The sequence below is a fragment of the Alligator mississippiensis genome, chromosome 3 (genome assembly GCF_030867095.1).
Source record: "Alligator mississippiensis isolate rAllMis1 chromosome 3, rAllMis1, whole genome shotgun sequence".
NCBI classification, from domain to species: Eukaryota; Metazoa; Chordata; order Crocodylia; family Alligatoridae; genus Alligator; species Alligator mississippiensis.
Window position 1 is genome coordinate 31,619,259 of NC_081826.1, and position 12,932 is coordinate 31,632,190.

Consider the following 12,932-nt stretch of genomic DNA (forward strand, 5'->3'; position numbering starts at 1 on the left):
CCCCTGGTGTCCGTGCCCAGGGAAAGGCTGTTCCCAGCTCAGCCCTGTCCTCCCTGGCATCCTGGGCCTAGAGCAAGGCATCTCTCAGCTCTGCCTCCCTCTACAGCATTTGGGTTTCAGCCCCACTCAGTCCACTGGGTCCCCGACCCTGGCCAGTCTCTGCTGGGTGTCCCTATAGCACCCTTGTGGCCTCCGTTTTGACCCTTATAGCCACATCTGGTCCTCTGGTTATATAACAAGCAATATTAAATGTATAACGGTACAACTAAAACAGATGCATACTGCCTTTGCAAAGCCCACCTCTGGCAAACTATAACTTCCCTGGGCTAGACTTTCTCCCAGGGGCCTGCTTCCTGCAGTCTGCTTCTCTGTGGGAGCTCCCTTCCTGTGTGCCTGCAGGGCCTGGCTGCCCACTCTAGCTCTGGTTTGTGTCCCAGGAGCACCACACTCTGCCAATCACATACTTTCCTTCTCCCCTGCACCCCCTCTCCTCCCCCACTGCTGGGTTCTCCCTTAATTGTCAGCCTGTGCTTCTGCCACTCCAGCTGCTTAAAGTGACAGGAGCCCCCAGGTTCACTGGTGCTGCTTCTTTTCTGGCTGCTTAATCCCCACGCCCCTCTCATATGTCTCTCTCAGTCCCCTCATTGATGCCACCTGTCTGATCTCCCACCTTCTCTAGCCTGCTTTGGCTCCAGTCCTCCTCTCCCTCCTTTGTGTCCAAAAAACAGGGTTTGGATTCCCTGTTACAGGGTCCTACAGACGGCAAGAATTGGATTTGCTAAATTATTCTGCATGGCACAGGTGATTGCTGAGAACCCCTGTATCTGGTTGCACGCAGATTCCTGAGGGAATTAGCAGAGGTCATTGTGGGAATTAGCAGAGTGCTGAGGAAATTAGCAGAGGTCATTGCGGGACCCCTGGCATGGCTTTACGAGGACTCATGGTGCTCTGGCGATGTACCAGAGGACTGGAAAAGGGCCAATGTGGTTCCCATTTTCAAAAAAGGGAGGAAGGAGGACCCAGGAAACTATAGGCCTGTCAGTCTTACCTCGGTTCTGGGTGAGCTTTTTGAGAGAATTATCCTGGCGCATGTCCGTAAAGGGCCAGCAGGGGGGATTATGCTTAGGGGCAACCAACATGGGTACATTAGAGGCAGGTCCTGTCAGACCAACCTGGTGGCCTTCTATGACCAGGTCACAAAATCCTTGGAGGTGTCACGGTGGACATAGTCTTTCTGGACATCAGGAAGGCCTTCGATACTGTCTCTCACCCCATTCTTATCAAAAAACTAGGAGACTGTGGCACTGATACCTACACAGTCAGATGGGTCGCAAATTGGCTGGAAGGCCACACCCAGAGAGTGGTGGTGGATGGGTCTTATTTGACCCGGAGGGATGTGGGTGGTGGGGTACCCCAGGGCTCAGTCCTCGGGCCCACACTATTCAACATCTTCATCAGACACTTGGACAAGGGGGTGAAAAGCACCTTGTTCAAATTCGCGGATGACATTAAGATGTGGGGAGAAGTGGGCATGCTAGAAGGGAGGGACAGGATGCAACTACATCTGGACAGGTTACAGGGGTGGGCGAATGAAAACAGGATGGGATTCAACACTGACAAGTGCAAGGCACTGCACCTGCGGGGGAAGAACCAGCAGCATATCTACAGGCTGGGGAACTCCCTTCTTGTCAGTGCAGAGGCAGAAAAGGATCTTGGAGCCATTATTGATGCCAAAATGAACATGGGCCGACAGTGTGGGGACACGGTCAGGAAGGCCAACCGCACCTTGTCATGCATCCACAGATGCATCTCAAGCAGGTCCAGGAGGTGATCCTCCCCCTCTATGTGACACTGGTCAGGCCGCAGTTGGAGTACTGCATCCAGTTCTGGGTGACACCATTCAGGAGGGATGTGGACAACATGGAGAGGGTCCAGAGGAGGGCCACCCGCATGATCAGGAGTTGGCAGGGCAGGCCTTATGAGGAGAGGCTACAAGACTTGAGCCTGTTCAGCCTCCACAAGAGAAGGCTGAGGGGGGATCTAGTGGCCGTTTACAAACTAGTCCAGGGGGACCAACAGGCATTGGGAGAGTCCCTGTTTCCCCGAGCACTACAAGGAGTGACTAGAAATAACGGCCACAAGCTGGCAGAGGGTAGGTTCAGGCTAGATATCAGGAGGCGCTACTTCACAGTCAGGGCAGCTAGGATCTGGAACCAACTTCCAAGAGAAGTGGTGCTGGCTCCTACCTTGGGGGTCTTTAAAAGGAGGCTGGATGAACACCTTGCCGGGTCATTTGACCCCAGTACTCTTTCCTGCCATGGCAGGGGTCCGGACTTGATGATCTGCTCAGGTCCCTTCCGACCCTACTTTTCATAGTTTCATGAAACTTTGAAACAGATAGAGAAACTAGAGCCTGGAGGGACTCCACCAGAGGGGATACATACAAAACATTTGGCTGTCCAAATCAACCAGTGCTGACAAGTTCTTCAGTGATGCTATCAGCCTTCTGCAAGGCAGGCTGTAGGAATTTGCCAGAGGAGGATTCAGGGTCACTATACTGCATCAGATGTATGGTCTGTCTATCCCAGCATCCTCCTCCTGACCATGGTCAACACTAGATACTTCAAATTAAAATGTGACCCCCCACATACCTTAAACATCACTACAGCCATAATCTGCATTCATGTGTGTATATACATATTCACATGGGTCTAATTTGAACCCTTACTGTTAGAGATTGGTTAGAGTTTGGAAATGTAGAGTTTCAGTGATTCCTGCAGAGCTGGAGGTGGGGGACATTGCAGGCATGGGCACATTCAGAGGGGGTGCAGCAGCAGTCATACCCCACTTTGCCTGTGTACCACATGCACAGTAAGATCTCAGAGATCCCACATAGGCTGTGAGCTCCCAGCTGGTGGGTGTGGGGTTTGTCCGGAGTCCCTGTTTTCAAGTGACTGTGGAGCCCAAGCAATGTTTGCTCTTCCTTTCTCTCCTTTCCAGCACCCTGAATTCAGCAGCAGGGGAAAGGAGGAGGTGAGTAACAGCAGCAGCCTCTGCTTTCACACAGTTTTCAGAGCCCAGGGGCTGTGCACGTCTGCTTCTAGTCTCCTTTTCCCCCCTGAATTTGTTGGTGGGGGATGGGGAAGACGGCAGAGCGTAAAGAGCAGGAGGAGTGGCAGAGTGAGCATTCCCTGCATGAGTGCAGGGAATTTGGGCAGACCCAAATTCTGCCCAGCCAGTGCACTCATGGAGCTCACAGCACATGTGGAGCTGTGCCAGTAAGCTCAGAGATATCCAGGATCACATCAAGGGGTGGTAATCACACCCTTGGCTATTGCCAAGGTCTTAGATCCACCCATGGTTGCATGTCCTTCCTTTATCCTTGCTTATTTACAAATGAATCTGGGACCGGCTGGAGAGTTCTAAGGGTCTTACAAAAGGAAGAATAGTATCTCAGAGGGGTGGTCTTGTAGCAAGGTGGGATTACGTTACCTCTGCTTGTCCAACCTGGGCGGGGTTTGCCTCAGATCACTAATGGACATTTTTTCTTCTACAGAATGTATTTGAAATTTATATCCTGGCAGCTGTGTACTATGATAGTAATAGGGAAGAGTCTAGAAGGGGATCCAAGTTCCATCCTTTTCAAGGAGAACAAGCTCTATTTATATGAGCAGAAACAAACCAACCAACTAACCAACAAACAAACTAAAGAAGGAGGTCAAGCAAGTGAACATGCCACATATAAAGTTCAGGAGCTCTCATTTCTTGGGGACAGGGAGAAAATACAGAGTTATACAAGAACTCTTTAAAGACTTCTGAGTGAGAATTCATATCATGGAATCATAGAAGGATATAGCAGCAGGGCTGGAAGTGACCTCCAGATGTCTTCTAGTCCAACCCCCTCCCTGAGGTAAGATCATCCCTATCTAAACCATCATGTACAAACCCATAATCTAAAGTTAAACTCTTTGTAAAACTGCCATCAACCCTGACACAACACAAGACATACCATTATACTTGCCGCACGTAAAGCAGGGGAATGATCATGGCCAGCCTTCTGCTTCCATGCATCTAAATTGCTTCAGATCCCAGTTAGGCACCAAAACTGGCCCTAAATGCCAGCGGCAAAGCTGTTGGAAGCTCAGTCTTTGACAATCCAGTCTTAAAACATTTTGAAAATCCAATAACTAGGGTTGTATTTTCAGTCCATCCTCTGGAGCAGTATTGCTCTTTTGAAGATGCAGACCTGCTAGCACCAAAAACTTGCACTTTCAGTTTTATTCCTGTGATTGTTTGCTCCCAGTTGTGTTTACAAATCAGACATTTTAAGTCACTTAGATATCATAAACAAAGAGCAGTGCCTGAAGATCTGCTCCCCAAACCTCTTTCTCATTAAGCACAAGGGGAGAAGAGGCTGTAACATTGTTTAAATAATGAGAGAAAGAAAATGCTTCAGAAATAAAGCAAAACATAAGGAAAGAAAAATGAAAACAGAAAGAGAATAGCAGGCAAAATCAGAATGGTACCTGAACATGAAAGTGAATTAGGAAAAGGACGAGTTATGCAGTGTGGAGGCTACTGTCAATCCTTAGAAATAAGCATCTGTAGAAAAAGGGGAAAATAAATACCACCTCCCAAGACAACCTGATAGGCACTGAATGTTCTCTGGAAAATGAAAACCATGAATGTTGAAATTCAAAGAATAGCACCTAGAGACAGAAATAGGATTGAAAGCAGAAGTTGTACAAATCATGTACAAAAAGAGAAACTTGAGTAAATGGAAGTCATTGGAGAGAGTATTTTTTTCTGTGCCCAAGGGGACATATCAAGAAAGACACCCATGGTGATTTTTCTAGTGGGAAGCCACATTTTCGCAAAGTCTTGTGGATGTTCAGAGCTGGAATTAGTTTCAGGTTATTATTACAGGGTCATGAAATAGGCCTGCAGGGCAAATCAGAAAAAAAAAATGTTCCAAATGTTTAAAAAATCTGGAAACAATTGATCTGGGCTTTTAGCCAGGGCTTATCTCTAGATATCAGACATATTATCAGTTTCAGTATCTGTGTTGAACGCTTATACTTCAAATTCTCAGATCATTATTCAATCCCACAGCTAGGAGGTTGCTGGTTAGGTCAGGTTGCTGGCCTGGGAACTAGAAGACTGAAGTTCATTTCCTTGCTCTTCTACAAGATTAATTTGCAACTTTAGATAAGTCACTTACAGGGTGGGTCAAACATAGAATTGCTGTTTCTCATTTCACTTCAGTCAAAAAATCTACAGAACAAGTTCAGGAAAAAGTAACTTGATAAAACTTGATTTAAGGAAAAAATAAACAACCCCCTACTCCCTCCCAAATCTATGACAGGTGGTGCCAGCAGCAGGACACCAGAGTGCATACTCAAAGCAATGTCTGAGGATTCAGTGTACGAGCAACTCTCTCAGAAAAGGGTTGCAGAATTGTGCCACAAGGGAGGTGCAACCATTAGAAGGCCAAAGATGATCCAGCTAATCAGACTGGTTGTACACAGCATTTCAGCTCAGTACTGCGAATCAGCTACAGAAATGGTATGAGGATGGCAGCCCAACCTGTCAACATGAGAGGGTAACACTGCTGGTAACCACAGTGGCTGGAGAAGCAGCCAGCCAGCATCACTATGATAGTCCTGTGATCTTGAGCTGGAGTGATGGAGCCTGAACCTGGGGGCTCATACAGCTGCAGAGCACAAATCACAGAACTTCAGACTTTCCTAGGGATGTGGGAATCTAAAACATTATATGCCTCTCTCTCATGAAAATGGGTGGCTCAGCTTATCAAAGCTGCGTGCAGACAATTAGGTCCTACTTTCAGGAAGACTGTGTACAATTCTTTTCTTAAAATTGCAACTTTATTAGGAGTAGGAGTTAGAGAAACTAGAAGCAAACTGACTGATATACTAGTTTACCTACAGGTGTTTAAGCTAAAATAATTGTATAATGATAATGACATTATTTGTTTATATTGTTGATGGGGCAAATGGGAGATGACCATAAATGACAATAGACAAAAATATAAATAATATTTGGTAAATTATTTTTTCTGAATAAAAAGTGAAGATCAGTTTGCTAACAAGCTGTATAAGGGGAAACACTCATGACTAGAAGTCTGGGAATTTGAATTCACACTACCACAAGTTGAAAATTTTTAATTACTTGGCATAAAAAAATATATATATAAAAAATATTTAGTGGCAACAGGATAGTGATTGTGAATAATAGAGTGCTAGGAGATAAGAGGACAACTGCGGGAGTGTTGAGAAAGGGGGAGTGTTAGATTAGCTCAGGACAGTGTTAGCAATGCCTCTTAATTTGAAGCAAAATTGAACTAGAAAATATCACAATTGAAATGCATTATCAAGGCATCCCACGATTACTTTTGTAGTAAAGTACAAGAGAGACAAGCAGGCCACAAGCTATTGTGTGTTCATTTCCGCTACTTGCTTTCATATGAACACAGAAAAATAATAAATAAAAGTTACTCATGTGACTCATTCTATAACAGGGGCAGGCAGTCATTTTGGGCGGAGGGCCACTTAACAAGGTTTGGTGAGCTGTCAAGGGCCACCTGGGTAGCCCCACCCCTTGACAGGTGTCCTGCCACCTGGCCACCATCTGGGGTCTCAAAGTCCCACCCCTAGTCTCCAAACTTTGCCACCAGAAGTGCCTCCCCTTGCCCCATGGAAATACTCCTGTTGGGAGGGAGGAGTTGTTATCTTAGAACCAGAAAAAAAGAAGTTATGCACTAAAAGTCACTGACTAGAACATATTTTAATTTTATTACAACAAATATTTTTGTTATGATTTGTGTTTGTGTACTGAATATAGAGGTGATCGCATAATAACACAAAAATAAATTCATAGACTTCATAGACATTAGGGCTGGAAGGGACCTCGTAAGATCATCGGGTCCAGCCCCTGTCCAAGGGGCAGGAAGTCAGCTAGGGTCAAAGGATCCCAGCAAAATAAACGTCCAAATGTTTCTTGAAAGTGTCCAGAGTAGGTGCTTGCACCACGTCAGGGGGGGAGTCTGTTCCAGGCCTTGAGGGGCTCAGACAGTAAAGAAGCTTTTCCTTATGTCCAGCCTAAAACAGTCTTGCAGGAGTTTGTGACCATTGGACCTTGCCATCCCTTGGGGTGCTCTGGTGTACAGGCATTCCCCCAGATCCTGATGCACACTCTGTATGTACTTATAGGCTGCCACCAAGTCACCTGTGAGCCTGTGCTTCTCCAGGCTGAAGAGTCCCATAGCTCGCAGCCTCTCTTCATAAGGCCTGCTCTCTTGCCCTCTGATCATGCATGTGGCTCTCTTCTGGATTCTCAAGCTTCTCCATGTTCTTCCTGAATTGTGGAGCCCAGAATTGGATGCAGTACTCCAGCTGTAGCCTCACCAAGTCCAAGTACTGCAGGAGGATGATATCCTGGGTCAAGTTTGAGATGCATCGGTAGATGCAAGCCAGAGTTTTGTTCACTTTGCCAGCTGCGGTATCACATTGGTGGCTCATGTTCATCTTGTGGTCAATCATGACCCCCAAGTCTCTTTTGGCTATAGTGCTAGCAAGTGTAGCACTGCCAAGCCTATAAGTGTGATAAAGGGGTTTTTTCTCAAGGTGGAGCACCTTGCATTTCTCCGTATTGAATGCCATCAGGTTTTTATCCACCCAGCTTGCAAGCCTATCAAGGTTAGCCTGGATCACCAGCCTATCCTCAAGTGTGGATACTCTTCCCCAAAGTTTGGTGTCACCAGTGAACTTAGTCAGTCCACTTCTGACACCAGTGTCCAGATCATTTATAAAGACATTGAAGAGTCCAGGTCTGAGAATGGAGCCTTGGGGGACATCACTGGTCACTGAGTGCCATGTTGATTTGGTTCTGTCAATCACTACTCTCTGGGTTCAACCTCAGAGCCAGTTCCCCAGCCATCAGACTGTGATGTAGTCAAGGCTGCAGTTGCCCAATTTTTCCATAAGCACATCATGGGATGCCAGGTCAATGGCTTTTTTAAAGTCCAAATATATTATATCAACCTCTTCCATTTTCTCCAGAAGATATGTCACTTGATCATAGAAGGAAATTAGTTTGGTCAGGCAGGACCTACCCACAACAAACCCATGCTGGCTATCCCTTAAAATGTTGCCTGCCAAGAATGGTTTCTTTGATAATTTGTTCCAAGATCTTCTCAGGGATTGAAGTCAGACTGATAGGCTTGTAGTTCCCTGGGTCCTCTTTCCTCCCCTTCTTGAAGATAGGTACCACATTGGCCCTCTTCCAATCTTCACGTACTTCGCCCAAGCGCCACGAGTTCTCAAATATTCTTGCCAGTGGCTGCGTCAGCCAGTTCCTTTAGTGCCCTTGGGTGCAGTCTATCTGGACCAGCAGATTTATTTAACAAAGGAGTCCATAAGACTAAGACCAGACCCTCAGTCCAGTAGGCAAGCAACAACAGGCCCAGAACATCTGGTGTGGTTAGGGCAGGGGATGGAGATGGTGGAGCCCTGCAAAGATAAGCTGAACTCCTCAGCCTTTAACCAACCCTTTTTGTCTCTCAAAAGTGTTTGGTACCTCTCTCTCTCTAACATCAAGGCATGGGAGATGATTTTTGAAGAACAGAACATGACTATTACAGCAGAGAGACAACTCGGCTCTAGGCAGCATGCCACCAACCTCTTACACTGACACAAAGTAACCATTAAGCAGATTGGCTTTTTCCTGGGTGTCAGTAGTCAGCTGCCCCAACTGATTTATCAGGGGTCCAATGTTGCCCTTGTTTTTCTTTCGACTCCCCACATATCTGAAGAAGTACTTTTTATGGTCCTTGATTCGTGTAGCCAGCTGGAGTTCAGTTGCAGTCTTGGCTTTTCTAGTTCTCTCCCTACAGGTGCAGACCAGTGCAGAATATTCCTCTTTAGTGGAGTTTCCTGTCTTCTGTCCTTTATAAGCCTCTCTTTTGAGACACAGGAGGTCCATGAGTTCCCTGTTGAGCCAAGGGAGTTGTTCCCTGTTGGTTTAGTTTTTTATAAACTTAAAACTAAAATTCTTAGTTTTTTATATTGTGTGGGGGTGTGGTTGGGGGTGTGTGTATGTGTACGGTGGGGGGAGTATGGTGGGGTGTGTGTGGATGGTGGGGGATGTGTATGGTGGGGTGGGAGGAGTTTGTGAAGGGGTGTGGCTATGTGGGGGGTGCATAGGGTATGTTGGGGGTTGTGGCTCTGGAACACACTGTCCTCTCCTGCAGGCAACACTGGTGTGTGTGTGTGTGTGTGTGTGTGTGTGTGTGATTTGTGGGATGTAAGGGAGGATGGCAGGGGTGTGGGGACCCCCCCCCCATACTCCATCCATGGCACAGCAGCAGGTGGGGGTGCTGGTGTCTGGCTCTGTCTAGTGCTGCACATCACAGCGAGGAGTGCAGCCCCCACCAGGCTGTTTGTTTCCCCACCACTCCCCACACTCATCGGGCACAGGAGGGAAACCCCATAGCTGATGCAGCTGATACATCTGTATCTGTATACAGCTATATACATAGCTGATACATCCCTGTAGCCTTGGTGAGGGGATATCACTTTAGAAAAGGGTTATTCAGTAACTTTTCAGCTATATAATCATTTATTCATTTGTAACCTTTCCTAGATTTTTAATCTTTTTCAGTATTTGTAGCCATTCCCCCTCGATTCTAGCTGTTCTTTATATGTAACCATTTCCTTTTTTCCAGGTTCAACAATATATTATTGATTATAGTTGTAATAATAGAGGTTCTGCACAGTTCCATATTAATTTACTGGACTGAAAAATTAAGAATTTTATTAAAGTTTTCTTACAACCATTCTTTTAGACTCCATGATATTGTTGGGACAGGTCTCTCAGGTCCATCTTGGTTTCTCAGACGATATCTAGAGGATAACACATGTCATGGAATAGATTTAAGATTTCTGAACAAATGCCTTGCATTTCAGCTGTATTATATGACTGGATGAGCTTCCCTACTTACTGCTCCCATTCTAGAGGGAAATCAAACTACTTCTAATGTATTCTCTTATTGCAGTACCTTTCAACAGAGTAAGATTCCGGTTTGATACCAGGCTCACATCATGTGTGGAAATTTGGTGATAGCCTATTACTGGATAAGAACAGAAAGCATGTCTTTATTCAGGATTTAATGCCATATGTTAATACAATATTAGGTTATAATGGCAAAAATCATATTTTTTCACAAATTCCGTCCTATGTGCATCTGATTGACATTATTTTGGTTCCTAATGGAACTACAGTTTCATTTTTATGCTGTTATGTTGAAAAGTGCTAATGGCTGCCAACATTGGGGCCTTGAATCCAAAGACAATAACAGACCTCATTAAACCTGATTGATGCCAAACACTCTAATTTGGAATGAGTAATGAAATGCTATTATATAGTGAAAACAGATGCAGGCAGAAAAGGTTTATGCCAAAGACATGAGGCTTCATGGTCAAGGTATTGCTATGCCAGATATGTACTTTCATGGCTGTAGGCTTTCCCATTCATTCTGTCTATTGGAAGGAACAAGGCATCAGCATGAGTTAGCAGTGCAGCAAAGAGGCACACTTTCTTGAGCATGCATCTCACTGGAGCATCAGACCTGGAGTTTTTGAGCAAGGCTAGAGAAACAGAATTTTCTATATACCTTTTGTGAATAAACAAGATTACACCAAGCATATGCTTGACTTTTACAACCAATTTCTATTCCAAATACAAACAGTCTTATAAGGTGCTGACTTCTGGTGTGTAGCTAAATTCTGATGAAATAGCTCAGTTCACAGATGCAACATTACTGTGTGTATCCTTGGCACTTTAAAAAGAAAAGACAAATTTGGTAGCTCATTTCTAGACAGCAAAACACTTGAGCACATACTTAGTTGTAAGCACATGCTTGCATCACAAAGATTTGCTTGAAATAAAGATTTTAGTAGTACTGAAGTACAAATGTAATTGCTTTGATGAATAAAGATGACTTAAGCATGCACTTAAATGTGTTGCTGAACTGGAGAACAGGTAGTTTGCTCTAACATGGAAATAGGAATTACTTGCAAGCCATTCCGTTAGAATGGCTTTTAGCTGCTCTGACATTTTTTGATCTGACACACCAGTCTCTGTGTGTCATGTTCCCTTTGCTCTCCACAGCTTGATTATCTTTTCTCTTTGCCAGCTTCTGTTTTTACTTCTAACATAAAGCCATGAACCAACAGAACTTGGTATGATATGATGTGATAAATATGGAGTTATATTGTATTTAGTTTTCTATTCTCCTTGTTTCTCTAAAAGAGTAATTTTTTGGTTACCTTTTGTACAACAGGATCATTTGATTAGGAAAGGAACAATAACAAAGAGCATGTGGAAAGTATTTAGTCTGAGACTGCAGGTTTTCATATAATACAAGAAAATTAATACTATCTTGTACTTAAGCAGAATTCATCCTGTTTATTCCAACTTCCTCTTTTCTCTCCTTGAAGACCTCTGGTACATGGGTGACTCATGCCTCCTGACTCTGGGGGGCACCAGCAGCTGATCACTGACTGGTGGGGAGGTCCCCCAGCAGCCAATTGCAGATCCTGGAAGCACCAGTGACAAAACTGTGGGGGGAAGTGGGCATGCTAGAAGGGAGGAATAGGCTGCAATTGGACCTAGACAGATTACAGGGGTGGGCGGATGAGAACAGGATGGGTTTCAACACTGACAAGTGCAAGGTACTGCACCTGGGGGGGAAGAACCAGCAGCATACCTACGGGCTGGGACCTCCCTTCTCGTCAGTGCAGAGGCAGAAAAGGCTCTTGGAGTCATTATTGATGCCAAAATAAACATGGGCCGACAGTGTGGGGATGCGGTCAGGAAGGCCAACCGCACCTTGTCATGCATCCACAGGTGCATCGCAAGTAGGTCCAAGGAGGTGATCCTCCCCCTCTATGCAACACTGGTCAGGCCGCAGTTGGAGTACTGTGTCCAGTTCTGGGCGACACACTTCAGGAGGGATGTGGACAGCATTGAGAGGGTCCAGAGGAGGGCCACCCGCATGATCAGGGAACAGCAGGGCAGGCCCTACGAGGAGAGGCTAAGGGACCTGAACCTGTTCAGCCTCCACAAGAGAAGGCTGAGAGGGGACCTAGTGGCCATTTACAAACTAGTCAGAGGGGACCAGCAGGCATTGGGGGAGTCCCTGTTCCCCTGAGCACTACCAGGAGTGACTAGAAGTAATGGTCACAAGCTGGCAGAGGGTAGATTCAGGCTATACATCAGGAGGCGCTACTTCACTGTCAGGGCGGCTAGGATCTGGAACCAACTTCCAAGAGAAGTGGTGCTGGCTCCTACCCTGGGGGTCTTTAAGAGGAGGCTAGATGAACACCTCACCGGGCTTGTTTGACTCCAGTACTCTTTCCTGCCATGGCAGGGGGTTGGACTTGATGATCTGCTCAGGTCCCTTCCGACCCTACCAACTATGAAACTATGAAAACCAGAAGTACCGCTGGTGCTTCTCAGGGGGGGCACTGGTCAGCACTCTCTACTCTCCAGTGGTGAGGGCAAGTCTCAATGGCACGTGCCCCTGCTACGCGTTGCATAGATAGCACATCACAGATGTATAACAGGTCAGCTCTGTGCCTAGGCTGCAGAGGCACACAAGTCTATGTTTGGCTGCCATGTTCCTGGTGGTGGCAGTGTGGTTCCCACCACCCCCTGACTTACACTACTGATGTATTAAACAGACCCTCTGCTTGCAGATATCTTGTATCATCTTACTGTCTCATCTCCCAGGGCTAGCATTCTTTTCAGGTTACTTTCATATGCTCAACATGTTACTGAACAAGCTACCTTCCCACAGAGTAGTGTATGTCATTGCTCTCCCATTGTGTCCACTATATATTTTATCATAATCA

General features: G+C 45.8%; 1 long non-coding RNA gene across 1 annotated transcript in view; it reads left to right on the forward strand.

Annotated features, from left to right (window-relative positions):
* The first annotated feature begins 1,653 nt into the window (after nt 1-1,653).
* LOC109285184 (uncharacterized) overlaps nt 1,654-12,932 on the forward strand; it is a 37,702-nt gene continuing 26,423 nt past the window's right edge. The window contains exons 1-2 of the long non-coding RNA XR_009460640.1: nt 1,654-3,033; nt 3,557-3,910. This is a non-coding gene — a long non-coding RNA (uncharacterized LOC109285184). The remainder of the gene's footprint in view (nt 3,034-3,556; nt 3,911-12,932) is intronic.